At 39.0% G+C, this 12,097-nt stretch overlaps 1 long non-coding RNA gene across 1 annotated transcript; it reads right to left on the minus strand.

Moving 5' to 3' along the window:
* Window positions 1-370: 370 nt before the first annotated feature.
* On the minus strand, window positions 371-11,423 carry LOC119473927. Its single transcript, XR_005203194.1, has 2 exons — window positions 11,300-11,423; window positions 371-581 (listed from the first exon to the last, which is right to left on the minus strand). It is a non-coding gene; the product is annotated as an uncharacterized LOC119473927 (long non-coding RNA).
* Window positions 11,424-12,097: the final 674 nt, after the last annotated feature.

Genomic DNA, 12,097 nt, shown 5'->3' on the forward strand with positions numbered 1-12,097 from the left:
TATTTGAGCTTGTAACTGAGTTCTTGTTTTCTATTTGCTTTTGGCATTGGATTTAATAGTGATTTCATTTAGTTGTTTGAAACATTACTTTTTAGCTAACTTCTTGGATTTGGTGACAGAGCATTTAAAATTTTCTCTGGCTTGGACCCAGGCACTCTTCAGACTCAGTTTTTGTAGCTCCATCCTCCCCTCTTCTTCTAAGCTCCTGACTGTCAAGGGGAAAGATGGAGAAATTTGTAAGTTACTGGCCTCACCTCACCCAGGGGTGGGGAGAAGCTCGTTCAGATAACTTCACCTACTGTTCATGTAGTTCAAAGGCCTATGCCATCTCTATCATTTGCAAGTATTTATATTCAGTTGCACAATATTGAAAAGCAAAAACCACACTGAAATTTTAATGAACATCCAAGTGACGGTGAGGATGTGGAACAAACTTTTCTTCAGTGCTCTCAGGAGTTTAAATCACATACAAACCCTTCGATGTGTACCACTGCTTGGTACGTACCCTAGAGAAATTCATGCATGTATGTCCCAGGACCCATGAGCGGGAGGAGTACATATTGCAGAATTCTTTGTCATATCTAAAGTTGAAAAAAAAAAAAATAACCAGAAAGAATAGAATGTATAAATAACTGTTGTCTATTCACAAAGAACAGTATAACTACAGTAATGATCATGACCAAATCATAGCCATGATTAACATTATAGATGATTCTCACATGTAATGATGAATGAAAGAAGCAAGATAAGAAGGAATTTTAACTACTGTCCAATTTAAATAAGGTTCAAAATAGACAAAGCTGCCACATTATTTAGGGATGGGTAACAAGCCACAAAGAAAAGCAAAATATGATTATCAAAAATTTCAGGGTAGTCATTACCTCTGGAAAGAGGGTTTGAGTTGGGACAAGGGAGAGGCACCCCAGGACCTGGAGCTCTTGGGGAGCTATCAAAGCTCTGTTTCTTATGAATGAAATTGGCTCTTATACTTTAGGGGTGAAGAATTAACCTAAATTCTGTTTTTGAACATTGATTCTAAACTCAAAGGTAAAATATTGCTTTAATGTGGGTTCTCTACACTCATCAAAAAAAAAAAAAAAAAAAAGGTTTGTAGTGATAGGTTTAGATGTAGAAAAGGGGACAAAGAAATGAGCTGGTGTTGGATTGCAGCAATTGGTGAGAAGACATTAATGCAGGAGGACTCTTTGACTAGCCTTGTTCTGAGGACTGACACCTGCTGCCCTGAATCTGAGGGTTACATCCTTTTTTCACATTCTGCCTAGATGGGGCATCCGATTATTTCATTCCTTTCTTTTAACTTCGTTCTTAGTCACAGTGGCTTTTAGGGGGTTGTTCCTTTCATCAGGGACTGGAACATACCCCAGAGTCACCTTCTGCGTTATATTTATGTAGAGTGATGGCCTCCTAAAGGTCTTTGTGTGGATTATGGTGGCATACATTTTCTCTTTGTAAATTTTTATTACATTTTTTTGTTTTCTGATTATTAATGTAATATGCAAAATCTACATGCATTAACTTACAAAGGGCACAAAGACATCACATTGAATACAGCAAAAGCAAGTTGTAGATATGTACAAAATATCCTTTATTTTTTGGTGGTGTATTTTTATGTGAGTGTATATGCATGCCAAAGCAGAGAAAAAAGTCCTAGGAAGCTAGACAACAGAGGCTTTCAACTGGTGGTGATTTTGTCCCCCAGAGGACATTTAGCAAAGCCTGGAGACATTTTTAGTTTTCACAACTAAGAGATGGGTGCTCCTGGCATCTGGTGGGTGGAAACCAGGGATAAGATATCGTACAATGTACAGAAGAGCAATCCCCATCTACTCTTAAAAAAAGTGTTATCCTGCCCAGCATGTCTACAGTGCTGCTGTTGAGAAATCCAGCCTCCCACCAAATTAGTAACCATGTTACTCTCTATGGAGGGGGCTGAAATTATAAGATACTTAGGAAGTATTTCAGTCCTATCTGTGGTGTTTGAGTTTCAAATATGACAATTTTCTTATAATCTATAAAATATTAATAAACATATGAAAATAATCTGTATCTATTACAAAACAATGGTCAATACTGAAACATGAAAAAGAAATCAATTAAAACTATCTAAAATCCATTATTCAGATATCTGGTATTTTAAAAATCATTTTTCCTATGTGCCTATCTGTGTACATGTAGAGTTATATTTCTAAAATGATGTTAATACTCTGCATTAGGCTTAACATTTTTTCACTCACATTTTATAATGAATATTTCCCCAGGTCCCATATTAATTTACGTCAATAAATATTTCCCAAAAACAGAATTTTAAGTGGCTGTGAAACATTCAGTGTAAATGGATGTATCAGAGCTATATTTCTAAAATAAATTCAGAAATATTTCTAATAAGGCAATGTTTATGTTTAGAATATATTCAAGTGAAGACAAATTTCTGAAGCAAAGAGGTTTATGAGGAGAATAAGGCATATCACAGAATACCAACTTCAGATTTCAGTCCTATAATGACCTCTTTTCATTTTCAATACTGAGCAAAATTAACAGAAATTAATGGATAGCATACACATTTGAAAATAGAAATTTGAGAGCTGACTGCCAACTTTGAAAAGATATGACTTAATAATGTTGCTACAGCAAGAAACCTCCTAAAATACAAGTAATTGCCACTTGCGGTTTAATTATTCCATTTTCTCAAGAACATAGTTTGGAGCTGAAGTATGCATATTGGGTAGCGATTAACCTTCAATAGTAACATAGAGGACACCAAATAGCTTGTTTAAGCATCTCTCTTCTTGAAATGCCACTAAAATAAATCAAATTCCAATTTCTATTCACGGATTAGAGCAAATTGCTCATTATGGTCAGGCAAATGGAGACCTTTCAACAAGTGGGAGGACGTGGAGTCAGAAATGACTGCCAGTGAGAAGGTCTGTGGCAGTGAAAAGACAGGAAGGTGAAAGAGCAACGGCCCTTAGCAAGTGCGGCTCCCCGCCTGCCCAGAGCTCAGCTTTCCCACACTTTGGCCACTGGCTCACTTAGCTCTGCGTGGTTTGAAAATGCTTCCAGGTCACCGCCAGATTATCTTCTGCTCCACACACTTGACTTTACATGTCTTTCGAATAATGGGATGATTTAATGGAACAGCTGGAATTTGTTTCCTGAAGTGCCATGTATTCAGAAAACAAAGTGATGAGATGATGATTCTGTGGAGGTAAGGCAATATTCTGCACAGCCAAGTTCCTCTGTGGTTAAAGATGGGGACTCTGGAGTCATAATCTCCACAGAATAGCTGTGTAACTTTGGACAAGTCACCTAACCTCTCTGTACCTCAGATTCCTCTATCTGCCCAATGGTAATAGCACTAATTTCCATGTCTTGTGATTGCTTGAGGATGAATGAGGCTATCTTAGCCTATTTGTGTTCCCATAACAGAGAATATCACAAACTGGGTAATTTATAAATAACATAATTTTATTTCCTCTCAGTACTGGATACTGGGAAGTCTGAGATTAAGACAGCCACAGGTTCAGATGTCTGCTGAGAATCTGGTCTCTGCTTCCAAGGTGGCACCTTGAAAGCTGCATCCTCCAGAGGGGAGGAACTATTGTGTCCTCACATGACAGAAGGCAGAAGGGCAAGAAAGGGCAAACTCTCTACCTCAAGCCCTTTGAAATAGCATTAATCCATTCAGGAGCAGGGATGCTTCATAGCCTAATCCCTCTGAAAGGCCCACCTCTTAATACTACCACACTGGCAACACCTGAATTTTGGAGAGGGACACTCAAACCGTAGCAGAGGAATATACAGAAAGCAGTGCCCTGGGCACCACGACTTGCCCAGTCTTACAAGGTGTTATAGTTCTCTGTTTTACTCTACTCCTCCAACAGTCTGAAACATCCAATTCTCCGAATGACAAAGGGCTCTATTAAGCTCAGAAGAGTGTTCTGGGAGAGTGTAAAGAGAAGATCAAGGGCATTTGGGAAGGTTTCATAGAGAACACACTTCCAGTATGGCCTGTTAGCCTCTCTCTGCTCTGACCCATGCATCTCTTGCTGGACCTGTTTTCAAGTGGCTTTTGCTCTCAGCATGGGTGGGATAAATAAATCTAGCCTGACTTGTCCTTTCTGATTTAGGAAGGGGAAAAACAGCTTTCTAACTTAGTGCTTTTAGGGAAATGGCCATTTACACACTGATTCATTTATTCAGTTGTTCAATAGAAAGCATGTCTGCTCTCTGTGGCAAACATAGTATCGGTAGGTGAGCAAAATGAGACCCTATTCTGAGAAAGCTCATGGTTTGTGGAAAGAGGGATATATTTCAATAGATCTCAACAGAACAATGAAGACTATTAACAAGCAAAACAACAACAAAAACACAGTCGCTGACCCCTTTCTCTATATAGTCTTCTCCTGCTTCCCTTTAAAAAAAAAAATCTGCCTCTTCTCATAGATGCTGGTAAAGAAACCAACATATCATATTTAAAAAGTTGTGGCTTATATTCAACCTGTGGAACATCTAGCAGAAATTCCTTTTGGAATGTTTAATCAAGTAACTACCGTCCCAGCCTCTCAGAATGCAACTGGTATTCACTACTGTTGAGTCCTCTCCCCATTTTTCGTGTTGAAAAAATATGTCAACATTAACGGGAAAAAAATGAGCAGTTTGACTTCGATACAATCCTAGGACTTAAATCCAATGCTAGAAAGTATTGATTTTTGGATAAAATTCTTTATAAGGTTGTCATGACAAGTTTCCTAATTCTATTAGAATTTTGACTGTATGTTTGGTTGTCTGACCTATTTTGACTCAAGGCTGAGAGCTTTTCTAGTTGGTCTATTTGGGTTAAAACAATTCTCTTCTGGCTTATTCAGGGAGCTTTGTCATGGAGGCTGTGACATGAAGGCCTGACAGAAATGATAGACGCTGGAATGACAGACCTGGACAAGTATTGTGAACAAGGTCTGCTCTGCTAAGATTCTTTGGTCATGGAGTGCCTCTCCTAACAATGTGAGACTCAGATTGAAATTCCTTTTGGAATATTTAATCAGGTGACTACTGTCCCAGTCTCTCAGAATGCAGCTGATATTCACTACTGTTGAGTCCTTGCCCCACTTTTTTGTGTTGAAAAAGGTATTTTGGAAAATTCCTTTTTCAACACAAAACTAAAAAGGTATATTGGGAAAATACCTTAAAGAATGTTATTTATTAGGCAAGAGCACCAATACACAGGCTTAAGGAGGACAAAAGTCCTTTGCAAGTAACTTTGTCCTAGGGTAAGTAGAGAACGTTTTGAGGGAATGATAAATACATGCACACTTCAGACCTGGGAATCTGTTCCTGTCTTGCTGTCCCAGCTTCCATGTAGATTTCCCATGTGAATGATCCATGCACGTTAACCTCTAGAGGCAGGCTACTCAGATCAGTTTGTCCTTAATAACTGAATTGTCTGAGAAGGGTAATGACTTCTGTAGTCCTTGTCCTCAAATCCTTCAAATTACTATAATTGGAGTCCTTTAGCATCCATCTGCAGGTCCATCTTTTCTCTAGACTCTAAAAGTAATTATTTTCCTGAATTTTGGGGGAGTCCAAGGATTCCCTGATTCTACATCATCTGCTTTGCTCTGGCACCACTCTGATCTTGTGCTACAGAGAGAATGGCTGGGTCCTCACCTTGTTCTTGATGCCAAGACACTTGCACTAGACATAGTTTCAGAAATTGGTTTGATACTTTAGTATTTTGATCCAAACAGGTTTTTAGGGACTAGATTTCTCCCTTGCATTGGACAATCTTCCCAGGGACAAGAATCTGATTTCCATTTTTTTTTTTCTTTAAAAAAAGAGTCTCACTGTATTGCCCAGGGTGGAGTGCAGTAGCACAGTCTCAGCTCACTGCAGCCTCTGCCTCCTGGGTTCAGGCAATTCTCGTGCCTTAGCCTCCTGAGTAGCGGGGACTACAGTCACCTGTCACCACACCTGGCTAATTTTTTAAAAAATTTATTTTAGTAGAGATGGGGTTTCTCCATGTTGCCCAGAGTGGTCTCAAACTCCTGAGCTCAGACAATCCACCCACCTCAGCCCTTCAAAGTGCTAGGATTACAGGCGTGAGCCACCACATGCCCGGCCAAGAATCTGATTTCTAAATGCTAATCCCATACTAGGCAGTTGATATCCAAAATCAATTCCTGACTGCATGCTACATTTATCTGAGGTTCCTCTACCAGTGGCCCATAGCTGTCACTACTAGTGTATCCACCTAATGTATACTATCTATTGGACCAGACCCCTCTGCCCAGTCTTCTTTCAAGTTATACCTGTCTGTTCATTTTTTTTCTAATTCCTTAACATTGGCATCCCCTCACATAATCTGAAGTTTACTCATTCAAAAGTATTCACGTGAATACCTGTGGTAAGTACTTTGGGCACAAAGCTGTACAAGATAGAGGCTAACATGTTCGCAGGGCTTCTTATCTAGCAGAGGATGCAGACAATGAAATGAGCTATTACAGCAGTGAGGAATGAGGCAGGGGAAGTGTTGGGTGCCATGGAAGCACTTTCGGGAAAACTAACTCATCCTTTGAGTATCACATGAGACATCCTGGAGGAAGTGGTATTTAAATTGGCACCCGAAGTTTAAACCAGACAATGGGAAAGAAAGCAAGAAATGATCAGGAGAGATTACCTCGGGCAGGAGAACTAGAGTACCTGAATACCAGGGCAGAGAAAGAGTGCGTGGCTTATTAAGACATTGAAAAAATGCTTGAGAAGCTGAGTGCTGAAAGCAGTAGCAGCTCACGGCCCAGGTTATACAGGTAGGAAGTTTGGTCTCTATACTAACAGCATTGGGAAAGCTCTGAAGCACTTTTAGAAAAGTGGCATGCCATATGGGTGTGTAGCCTCCTATTCCTGGCCTCCTGATCTAATAGGTACATTTTACTCACAATCAAAATCAGGATTCTGATGGCTAGTTATACCAATTTACCATTGGAGGGTTTGTCAAAATGAACCAGGAAAGCTTTAGTCATGCCATGTAGATACATTCTCATATTGATAGCTAATCTGAGTGACTTCACTAAAAATACCTCTTCTTCATTTGATGATTGTAGACTACTTTTGGTGCTGATAACTTCACTATTCTTTATGATGGTTGTAAGGTGTATTTTGAGATATCAGTCCACAAAAGGCATCTTATTGTGGGAAATACAGCCAGATTGTTCTCCAGATGACATCATCAGAAAGAAAACACTGAAGTCTAATTAAAATGTAGCATAGATTGTATCACTTAGGCTTTCTAATAACTATTTCTAATAACTAGAGAAAAAAGACTGATAATCTATTTCCACACACTCTAGACAGCCTTATGTTTACTTTTAAATGTTGAAAGGCAGAGCAAGTGAACATGGAAGAACCAGTCATATCTCCTTTAAATACACAGTATCCACTAATTAATTCATAATAAATATTTCAGAAAACCTGGTAACTCCTAGGTAGCTTATGAAGATTAAAGAAAGAATTTTTTTCTCCTTCTGGAGAAAAATTGACCAAAATATTAGAACCCAGTAAGAAACTCCTAGTAAGAAAGAGTTAATACAATGTGTCAATAAGATGCTATAGTTTGCAGTGTGATAAGTGCAATCTTCCTTCACCTTTCTATTCCTAAATTGGAGTTACAATGAATGGGTGGATGAGTGAGACTAAAACTGTTACTTTCTGCTCTAAAGATGATAAACTTGTTTTTTAGTCTGGCCTATGCACTGTCTTATTCCCATCTCTCTCTCTCTCACACACACACACACACACACACACACACACACACATACACACACGTGAAAAAACCAGATGCCACAGAGATGGCCACTCCAATTCCTTGAAATTTTTTAATTATAAATAAATTTAAATAATTTCACTTACCTCCTTTATATTCTTTGGAAAAAATTCAAGAAACACAAATTATATTCAAGAAACCATACTAAGAAATGCAAAACATACTTTTCAATTCTATATTACAGAAATTTTTTTTTAAAAAGCAGAGAGAAAATGTATGTGCATGTATAGATATAGAATATGTACCTATATAAGCATGTCTGTGTATGTGTGTGTATGCATATATATATATATATATATATGCATGCCTGTATATGTGTGTATGTATATATACATATACATATATATATATAACAGAGATGTATAAATACTGAGGGAAAGAGAACACAAGGCAGGGGGACACAGAATAAAATCCACAGAAGTACAAGTAAAGAATAGAGGAAGCAATCCAGAAACCTACAGAGAGGGGCAACAGCCTGGAGGCCTTTGACCTTCCTATTCAGCTGGCCTGAGAACATTAGAGCAGATGAGCAGCTCCTGTAACCACCCTTCAGTTCTCCAATGACCTCTGCACCATTTGGAAATCATCCTTTCTCCAGGACAAAAATAATTGTCCCCTTTTTATTTACAAATTTAAAATGGGGAATTTTGAAATACTTGTTCTACTTAGGAATTAACATTCACTGAAGACAGATCAACTCCAGAGGCCCTAGGCTCCCCAGACCTGTTGTCTGCGGCTCTTGGAAGTGCAGTATTTCCCCTCCACTGTTTGTTGTTGCTGCCCTTGTTACTGCTCTAATGGCCACTGCCTACATATCTGGGTAAAATCCTTCTCTAGAGGTCTCATGTGAGACCTACATGTATAATTTGGCCCCTTTATGCTGGTGTTTCTTCAGAATCCTGCAGATTGCAATCCCCTCTCTAGCTGCAGATGAACATAACAGACCTAGACAGGATGTGGTGTCCCCAGTACTTATCACAGTACCTTGTCTGTGGTAGGTGCCAAGCAAATATTTTAGAAACATTAAACAAATTAGGAGCTGTACTTTTCTTTTTTCTTTTTTTGAGATGAGGCTCACTCTGTTCCCCAGGCTGGAGTGCAGTAGCACAATTTTGGCTCACTGCAACTTCCACCTGCTGGGTTCAAGCCATTCTCCTGCCTCAGCCTCCCAAGTAGCTGGAACTACAGGCATACACCAACACGCCTGGCTAATTTTTGTATTTTCAGTAGAGACGGGGTTTCACCATGTTGGCCAGGCTAGTCTTGAACTCCTGACCTCAAGTGATTCCCCTGCCTTGGCCTCCCAAAATGCTGGCATTACAGGCATGAGCCACTGTTCCCTGTTGTACTTTTCATTCCCACTAAAAACAAACCATGCAACATACAACAGTTTCTGGTATTTACATTCCAGATCCTATTAGTTTGTGATGTTCTCAACCAAAGCTCCCTACATTATATTACATTGATTAGTTCTTGAGATAAGCTTGGATTTGAGAGCATTTGTTAGTCTCAAATATTTTTAAAGCACTGATTTGATTATTCAGGAATGTAATTGTACTTTGTTCTGCAAATATTTTGATCTTATTTTCATTTAAAACTAGAATGCTTGGGCTGGGCTCAGTGGCTCACGCCTTTAATTCCAGCACTTTGGGAGGCTGAGGCAGGCAGATAGCCAGAGGTCAGGAGTTCGAGACCAGCCTAGCCAACATGGTAAAACCCCATCTCTACCAAAAGTACAAAAAATTAGCTGGGTGTGGTGGTGCACACCTGTAATCCCAGCTAGTCAGGAGGCTGAGGCAGAAGAATTGCTTGAAGCCAGGAGGTGGAGGCTGCAGTGAGCCGAGATAGTGCCACTACACTCCAGCCCGGGCAACAGAGCCAGACTCAGTCTCAAAACAAAAATAAACAAAACTAGAATGCTTAAACATCCTATCTTGGGGCAAAAAGTTAGCTTGATAACCTGAAGGTAACACTTGTTTCACAGGAATTTATAAATATATGCCCTAAGCCATTGATGTGATTGTAGACACTAGAAGATAAAATGAACACATTTGTATCTCAGAACTCTTGCTATAACCCAAAATGTATTATTAGCCATCAGTTCCATTTTCAAGCTTCAATGCAACTTTTTTTGGCAAAGGATTTTAGTTAAGTGCTTTTTTATCCTCTCTGAAAGCTGTTCTAATGTAAGATTTAAGATTGAGGTGTAGTAATGTCTTTCACTGCTTTTTTTTTTTTTTTTCCTGCCAACCATGAGCATCCACATGGGAGATTAAGGAATGAACTGGAAAGAAGCCAGCATACGGCTTTTCCATTCTTCCTGCCTCCCTCATCTTTTACTATATTTCTCACCTCTGTTCAACTTTCAAGGTGAAATGACAATGTGAGAAGGACAGATGGATCATGCCTGGATAGCAATGAGTCAAATAACAGCAGAAGTCTGAAGACAATGATCTTTCGTTCACTGTTTCCATAGTTAAATTGCTTTTTAGGACTCAGTGTTTCCTATAAGAATACCTGGAATTTTAAAACACATGCTTACCTGACTGCATATATGAGAAAGTTCAAACTGTTAATGGCTTTACATTAAAAGTGTATCTCACTTTTTAAAAACAAAAACAAAAATAGAATTAAAAGCATTAATGTAGGCAGTCTATGGCAGGTCTGGTCACTCCATTTCATGGTCTTCAGGACCAAGTTCTTTCTATCTGTCATCTCTGCCATTTTCACATGTTTCTTAGCACCTAGATTAGTAGCTGGAGCTCCAGACATCATATCTGGATTTCAGGAAGCAGGAAAGAAGAAAGTAAAGAGGGCTTTTCAGATGCTTCACCAGCAACTTTAGCTGGTTTCTCATTGACATCAAGCCACAAGGAAAAAGTCACTTTTTACCTGGGCACACTATAACCTGGAATATAATTTACATTCTATAAGTAAGGAAGAAGGGAGAATGAATATTGCATAGGCAATTTTAAGTCTCTACCACATTTCCAAACTTCACTCCCAATACACTTAAGGCTGCCATGTTGCACAACTCTAGCTGCGATCCACATTGCAGTCTATGTGCGCAAAAGTGGAAATATTAGATGCATTCGCCTAGTACCAGTACCTTTCCCAAAGGAACGTATTTAATTTACACCTTTATGTATATATTCAACATCAGAATTAAATGATAACTGGTCTCATGCAATGGAATAATTGTTTCTGAAATGGTTAAGTTTTAACATGTACATATGGAACAAGCATAAATAACCATCAGATATGACTTTGGCGTGATTCTGCAGTTATCTGCAATTCTTCTATCACTAGCCAGTTGGTGAAACAGAATTTTGTGTCTCATTATCATAATATTTCTCATCCTCTTACTTGCAGCAGATGAGACTAAAGTCTCTCCTCTTGGTGCCTTGATAATTTTTGTTATTCAATTATTTATATGTATCTCATTACATATTTATCACTTACCTGTGTGACATTTGGACTGGAAAGCTCCTGAGGAAAATAGACTACATCTTAAAGTCACAGTTCTCTGAAGACCCACAGATGCACCTCCAAAAAAGAATTACTCCTTCAGAGGGGCAGGAGCTGTCTTCTCTGGTTTGGAGGTTTTAAAAATAAAAGTCTAGTGATGTTTGTTGCCATGGATCTGGCTTGTGGGCAGCCAGCCTGAGAGGAGATGTAGGAGAGGAAGAATGTCCCAATGGTGTACAAGCTCCTGGAGTTCCTGTCGTCTCCTGCCCTTCCTTCAGTGAGCTCATAGTTTTTTTAAAGCTAATATAAGTTCATTTTTTGTGTGTGTTACTTGGAACTAAAGACCTCAATAATATAGCATGGATAATCATCATGTTATAATACTATGACATCATATTCTTATATCTCTGGGCGAAAAGGCTCTTTCTCTAAAGGTCACTAGCCGGATTTGGGCCAAAATTATCCAGAGTATTAATGACCTAAACCTCTCAAATTTCCAGGGATTTCAGGCTACCTTGAGATGCTCCATGGTCTCCAGGAGGAATTATAGAGAATGGGCCTTTTCCATTTCTAGCTTGAGGCTGGAAATGTCAGTCTACTCTCAGAGGTACAAAACTGAGTCAGATATGGAAAAGAGTTTTCTGTGATGGGAGAGGATTTACAAGACTCAGACTAAGCTTATAAGATATAGGTGTAAAATATAAAGAGCACTGACATGCACTGGAAGGGTTTTACCCTTCTGTGAGTAGACCTTTTCAATCTAAAGCACAGCAACAAGAAGCACAACCAAAT

This window comes from Cebus imitator, unplaced genomic scaffold, assembly GCF_001604975.1.
Source record: "Cebus imitator isolate Cc_AM_T3 unplaced genomic scaffold, Cebus_imitator-1.0 Scaffold194, whole genome shotgun sequence".
NCBI lineage: Eukaryota > Metazoa > Chordata > Mammalia > Primates > Cebidae > Cebus > Cebus imitator.